This window comes from Cavia porcellus, unplaced genomic scaffold (assembly GCF_034190915.1).
Source record: "Cavia porcellus strain 051 isolate PalLab524CR breed Dunkin Hartley unplaced genomic scaffold, mCavPor4.1 scaffold_22, whole genome shotgun sequence".
Lineage (NCBI taxonomy): Eukaryota > Metazoa > Chordata > Mammalia > Rodentia > Caviidae > Cavia > Cavia porcellus.
This window is the reverse complement of record NW_026947505.1, coordinates 64,994,411-65,002,152: the sequence shown is the minus strand read 5'-3', so window position 1 is coordinate 65,002,152 and position 7,742 is coordinate 64,994,411.

The window sequence follows — 7,742 nt, the reverse complement described above, 5'->3', positions numbered from 1 at the left end:
ATCGAACAGAACAGAATAGAAACAATAAAAACAAAGCAATGAATGCAGTGAAGGACTTCAAAACAAGCCAATAGTAAATCCAAAATGGCTACCATAATATATCTTGCTATTTTTGAAATAGTCGCCGTTGGATTTGTCATAAAACAAAAGAAAAGAAAACCCAACCCAACAAAACTGTGGAAACAATATAGGACTTTCAGAACAAGACTATTGGGAATCAACAGTGGCTGCAGCCCTCAGAAGGAGATCCCCAGGGGCTGGGGATTTAGCTCAGTGGCATAAGCGCCTGCCTTATAAAGCAGGCAGTCATGAGTTCGATCCCCAGTACCGATAAAAAGGAAAAAGACAAAAAAAAAAAAGAAGGAGATCCCCTCGACTTCCGGGAGAACATGGCGGACAGATAACAGATACTACGGAGGCTCTCTGAAAGGCTTGGTTCAGAAGTCAGGAAGGGTGCAGAGTAAGTAGACATAAGCAGGTGGAGATGTGCTCTGCTGACTCAGGAACGAACTGGGCTGAGAGAAACCAACTTGGAATGCAGTCCTGGTGCTAAAACAGGAACAGAAAAGCCTCAGTGTGGAGGCTGGAGCCCGCACCATTGGAAGCTGCGATTTGGGTTTCCCACCACGCGGCGGCTGGCTGCCTCTACAGCGGCTCGGCAAGGAGAGAGACGCGCGGAAGCTCTGAGAACGGGAATCTGCAAACGGAGTCGAAAACAGGACGGGCAGGGAGGCGTGCACTGACTTGTGGTGAGGTGAGTGAGAGAAACTGACACTCTACCACAGTTTGACTCCAGCAGAGGACTTTCTGGGCCTGTGCAGTCCTACGGGAGCAGGGCACGGTGGCGACGTCAGGCACACATCCCCCTCTCAGGCGGGATTGGTGAAAAGTGCCTGGCCTGCGTGACGCTGCTGGCGGACCCGGTAGGCTGGCCCAACCCAGATCCCAGAGCCTGACAGTGGCCAGGAGGGGCAGGCCCCGCGTAGGCTGCCTGGTCCGTAACTCCCTGGTGCGCTGTGGTGGGTGGGAACACCTAACCAGCGCAATTCGATCAGGCTGTGGCTGACAGGGAGAGAAGCTGGGTGTCCTATATAAGCTTGCATATAGAAGAAACAGAGAATATGGGAAAAGGCAGCAACAAGAAAGGCTCCTCGGCCCCCAATTCTGAGAAACAGGCAATAGTGGACACCGCACCAATAGACATAAAGCGCCATATAGAGAGCCTCATAGATCAATTCAGGAATGAAGTTATCAATGACCTGAAGCTAGAAGTATGCAGAATATTTAGAGAAATGCTAAGCACCACCCAAGAAAAAACAGATGGTGGAATGGAAGAACAAAAAAAGAGGGGAGAATTGTTTGATGGAGAAAACAGAGAAAGCATAGAATACGTGAAGCAGGTTCAAAGGGACTACCAAGAAACTAAGAAGTCTATCCAAGACTGGCATAACAGCTTGAAAGAAACTAAGGACAGACTATCTGAACTGGAGGGCAGACTTGTAATATGGGAGAATGAAATGAAAAACTTCTTAAAAATAACAAAGAAACAAACAGCAATAATACAAAGACAAGAAGATGATAAGAGGATCCATAACTTAAGGATTAAGAACATAAAAGAAGAAGTAGGGACACAAACAAGTGAACTACAAAAGCTACTCACAGAAATAATCCAGGAGAATTTTCCTAATTTAGCAAAAGGTAAAGATACTCAGATGTATGAGGCATACAGGACCCCAGCTACCTACAACCCAAACAGAGCAACACCCAGGCATATAATAAAAATTCCAGAAATTCAATGCAAGAACAGAATATTAAAAGCTGTCAGAGACAAGAAACAGACCACTTACAAAGGAACACCCATCAGAATTACAGCAGATTTCTCTGCATAAACCATCAAATCACGAAGAGCGTGGGGGGAAATAATTCAAGCTTTGAAAGATAATAATCTCCAGCCAAGATTGAGATATCCTGCACAACTGTCCCTGGAAATTGATGGAAAAACAAGGTGCTTCCAGGATAAAGAGGACCTGGGGGAATTTGCAACCACCAATTCAACTCTACAGAGAGTATTGCAGGATATTCTAAAAAAAAGAAAAATACAAAGGATCCAGAAATAGTGGCGGGGAGGCCACAACGAATGGAGCAGAGAACAAAATGAAGAAGACAAACTGACAGCTACTGACAGAAAAAGAGCTCAACAGAAATGAGGCAGAGATGATTGGATGATAGGAACAGCTATTTTGGAGAAAATGACATCTTAATAGGTAATACTGATTTAGTATCATCTTGTTTTGAAGTCTCATCTAGCTTTTGTTTTCTGTCTCCAATGGTCTAAATAGGTTGTATCTTATTGGATTTTATTATGTACGATAGTATAAGCAAAAACCTTTTAAAGACAAGGAGATTATACAGAAACCATTGTTCATTTTCTGTTAGTCGATTCTAAATACTCTGTAATACTGTCATTCTCTTAAATGGTTTTACATTGTTTTGATATACTTAATGCTACAGTATACGAAGTTGTACTCAAGGATTTCAAGGAAAGAGACAATATGGTAACTACTTTTAGGTCAGGATTATCTGGTGGTGAAACACTGTTCTGCTTAAATGGTTATGTTTTGATCTGCGCTGTTTCGCTGTTATGCCCTCTTTTATCTCAATCTCCACTCCATTATTTACTTTTTTATTTTTATCCTTTTAATTAAAGGAAAAGAATAGCAGGATATATTATAGTAACCCACTTTGACTTTCCATTATCTCGATTTAAAGCCCTGTATTACTCTCACCATCTTGTTTTTGACTGATGTTCCCCTATTCTGTTTTGCTGGATAATATCAGGTTCAAAAGTTTAGGCATCAGCTGTGAAGATAATGAGATTCATTATAACGCCCATTCTCGTTGACTTTTATCTACTTTTGAAGACCTACAATGTCTCCAATGTTTTGGTTTTGTCGGTTTTATTCTTTACTGTTTTGTTCAATTGTAGTATAACTAATGATATAGGCAATTCTATTAGAGATAGCGAGAGGCATTATGGTAACCATTGTTGATCACCTTGTATTATGTTTTTACATTATCTATTATGTCCACCCTTTTGACTTGACCGATTCTGTTCTGTTATGTCACATTTGGTTTTACTCTCTTCCAAAAAAGTAATAAGAACCGTGGGATCAATGAAACCCAAAATGTGTAATAGTCATTGTACAAAAGAGAGGAAAAGAAAGTGCTCTAAACTATATAACTGCATGTATATTTAAGTGTATAAGATAGAAAATGATATCACAGAGTTTTATTGGATCATTGAACAGAACTGTTTGCAGTATCATTGTTGGAATGTCCACTTTACAAGCTTTAATTTTGTGACTTGAACAATTATTTCTAAGATGACAATATGTAATCCATTTCCTACTGTTTATTTTTTTTTCTGTAAATCTGTATAACTTGTACACTTTCTCTGCTTTTTTTTTTCTTTTCTCCTTAAATAAAATTAAAAAAAAAAAAAAAAAAGAAGGAGATCCCCTCTAGAGGTCACACTGTGTACCACTATCCTCTGAACCTATGATCAGACCACTGGCCCTAGATCTGCAATGTTAGTGAAACACCAAAGCACCACAGGCATCCAATTGCATTTCACCTCCATAGCTATCGTAGCCTGTGTTCTTATCAGATAAGCCAGTGGCTTATGCTTTGGGGGAGCAGGGTCTGGTACTTCTTGTTTGCAGGCCTGCACTCTGGAAGAGGCTGGGATCTGGCTATTCCAGTCCACAGCAGCCAGCCCAAAGTGCTGGTTCCCAGCCTGCCTGAAATAACATCTAATCTCCCTGAAGTCTCAGTGTCCAGTTGTCCCCTGCTCACGTGCCATTGTTTAGCATTGGTGCCATGCTGTGGGTGCACAGAGGGTCCCTCCTGAGAGGGGTCACCCTATCAAGCCTTTTTCCACTGAGGACACGCAGGGACAAAGATTCCAGACTCTGCCCCAGGCTTCCAGGCAGTTCCCCAGCTCCCACTATGCTGCTCACTTGGGATATGGTAAGCACCCTCCCCTTCCTGGCTTCTAACACTCTCTGTGCCTTAAGATACTTCAGCTCTGAATGTTTAACCCTCCCAGTTCTGCTCTTCTCTCACCCCTCAGGACAGAAAGAGTCTTATTCCTCCTCCATGCCTTTGAACCTAACACTAATCTGGAAGCGTCCTGGGAAGGCTGAGTCCCCTTGGTGGCTGATCAGTTGTGACAGCCGCCTTGCTCACTCACCGCGTTCCGGGATGGCCTTGGGCACAACTGAAGATGTCTGGTACTGGCCTGGTGCTGGTTTTATTTTGCCACTCCAGATGGGAAAGTTACCTTTGGCTGCTGCTTTCTCCTGCTATTCCTCCTACCTCCCGTTTAGCCTGTGTCTTAAAAAAGCTGAAACGTCCTCAGCACCAACACAGCCTGAAGCGTAAGCACCTAATATTCTTCTGTGACAGTACATGGCCAGGGAATGGGAATTAGACTACTGCTGGAAGCTACAAAAAGTGGTCCAAGTTCCCTTCCCACAGGTCTTCTATTCAGGCCCACTTTGTGCACCTCATGCGATCCTTCTCAAATCCTTTCTCTCTCATCTACCCCCCTTCATAAGACATGGACTCCCCAAAACAGATCCACTGACCTTGCTCTCCCCTGGCAGCTTCTAGCAGCTCCATCCCTACAATTTACAGTTGGTTCCCACCACCCCCAGAGCCTCCCACGGTTGCTACTGCAGCTCCTTCCACTCCTCGAAGGACCTCCTGCTGATCAGATCCCTGTCCTATAAGCTACGCCTACCACCACAGATCCCACTCCGCCGCATAGCCGGTCTGGATTGCAGATTGGCCCCAGGACCTTGCCCGCCACCCTAGCTCCTTCTCTGGAAGGTGATAGGGGCAGAGTGACTTAAGAATTCATGTCCTTTTCTCCTTGACAAATTTCTCCCAAATTAACCAGCGTCTGGGCTCTCTTCAGATCCCAACCAACCGAGTTTCGATGTCTAACTCAGTTATACAGTGTACTCTAGACTGATTTAAGTGTGATCCTTGGCTCCACCCTTCAGAAGAGTAGGACTGAGTGATCTCCCTGAGTTAGTCTTATGGAAGTGAACAACATCTTCATCAGGCAGAACTTCCCTTAGGAAGGATAACGGTCCCCTGACAAAACCTGACCTGGAATTATCAGGCAGAATCTGAGGACTAGCAAGCTGAGATTACAGGAGAGCCTGTACAGCAGCTAATTTTGATATGCTAAAAGAAACCACTCAGAGCAGGGATGAAAGCCCAGCTCAGTTTTCACTTACCTGGCTGCTGCTCTTGGACAATACATAGCATTAGATGCAGAAAGGGAGGGCGGACCACCTTTCCTGTAGATACGTTTTGTTACTCAATCAGCACCACACATTCATAAAAAATTAAAGAAATTGGAAGCTGACCCTTAGATTCCACAATAGGAACTTACCAAATTAGTGTTCAAAGTTTTTAATAGAGATGAAAGTGCTCAAAAACAGCGTATTTCTGAGCCGCAGATATGAGTCTCCACTGAAGGAAACCCTTGGGCTGGACCAGACTCCCAGCTCATGCCAGAACAGTCACTGGGCTCAGGAATGCCCACAGCCTGGGATTTCCTCCAGCTGCATCCTTGCTGTGGGCGTCCCCCACTGGAAGTCGGGTTGCCCAACAATGATGGTCGCTCCTGTTGACTCTGGACAATGGTCCCGGGACCTCCCCCAACTAGCTCCTTCCCAATCCTTCTTGACCTGACCACCAAGGATTAACTGGGCCCAAAACCTGCCAAGGCCCCCTGGAACATTCAAATGCCAAACTCTGGGTGACTCTTACAGTGGAGGATAAGTCCATCCCATTCCTAACTGATAGAAGTATTTGCCTTCCTGAGGACCAGCCTCTTGCCAAGAGTTACTGTTGTAAGTGTTGATGGTAAAGTCTCCAGACCCTTAAAAACTCTAGTCTGGTCCCAACTAGGTCGGAATCTTCCCTCACACTCGATTTTAGTCACCTCTACCTGCCTCGTGCCCTTCCAGGGCAACCTTTTGCCCAGTTAATACTCTTCTTCCTTTCACCATGCCCTGAGGGTGCTCGTCCCCAGCTGCATTCAGCTGCTCCCAATTATCTTTACAAGACTTTATTGTTAGCTCATTCCTTGCTGAATGGCTCTAATCTTACCTGAGCCAAAGATTGCTGGCTCTGTTATTTCTGTGTCTACAGCAATCTATGGCCATTCCAGTCCCTCTCTCGCTCTGGGTTTCTACCAATCTCACATTTCACCCTCAATATGAAATGAACAACTCACTGCATCCCCTCATCAGAATTCTGTTGCCACTTGTCAATAACAAGACAAAAACCTCAGGTAGGACTTGCAGCCCAACTCCTTCAGTCCTATTTCCCGATGCTTCTGTGTATGAGAGCTCAATTAAGCACATACACACCCCATGACCACTGATGCTCCTCTGACTTTCCGACCTCCTGTTTGCATTCAGCATAATCTGTACATCACTAGGACATCTACTTCCCCATCAGTGTAACTATACACTACTGTTACTAGCCTGCTATGATCTGCCGGCTACAGTTACTCAGTTACTGTATTTTTTTAAAGTCCAGTCCCCTTACAACACCGTTCTGTGTTTCTATTATTCTGATAAATTTTTTATCATTAAATGACTGAATATATAAAGCAGTTATTTTAAAGTCTATGCATTGGTGCTGGAGGTTTAGCTCAGCGGCATAAGTGCCTGCCTTGCAAGCAGGCAGTCGTGAGTTCGATGCCCGGTACCGATAAAAAGGAAAAAGACAAAAAAATAAAAAAAATAAAGTCTATGCATCTATGTTTTGGTTTGTATCTAGATGTCCCCACAAAGTCTCATGCACTCATACATGGGGCTTTTCTAGTTGGGTGGATCTAGCATATTATACGCAGATTAAGAGTGTGATGCTAGGGTTAAGGGTGCTCCACCTTGGGTGCAGATGGCACCACCCAAAGGGCGGGTAGCATGGATGAAATATAAAAGGCAGAAAGAAGGCTGGCTGTGGCTGTGGCTGTGGCCTCTGCTTGCTGCTGATACTGTTGCTTCCTGCCTTCTGCCTGCCATGTCATGGGCTGTTTTTCACCTGCATACCCCTCTGCCATGCCACGCTGCCTTGGATCCAGCCAATTATGGATTAAAATCTCTGGGGCTGGGGATTTAGCTCAGCGGCATAAGCACCTGCCTTGCAAGTGTGTGGTCATGAGTTCGATCCCTGGTACTGATAAAAATAAAAAAGACCAAAAAAAAAAAAATCTCTAAAACATGAGCTCACAAAGCTCTTCCCTCTTTAACTTTGGGTGTTGGGTATTTTATCTCAGCAATGAGAAAAATAACTAAGACAATCTGATTTTCTTGTGTCTTTTTTTCTTGTTTTTTATCAATCATGATAAATAACAATTTACTGTTGTGGCTAGTAAATTTTGATAGAATTCTAAATATTGTATCTGAAAATTATAAGGATAATTTGTGGCTCTTGTTTAGTAGCAGGCTATAAACTGTGTACTATGGGCTAAATCTAACATACCACTTTTGTGTGTGGGGGGGGGAGGGTTTCTGGTTTAAAAATAATCCCGAGAACATTTGGCAACACACGAAACCTGACTTGTCCTGAGATAGAAAGCCACATGAAAAGAAAGAAGAAAAGGTTTATTGAGCTCAGTTTATGGAGGATACAGTGTGTAATCAGCTGGTTCC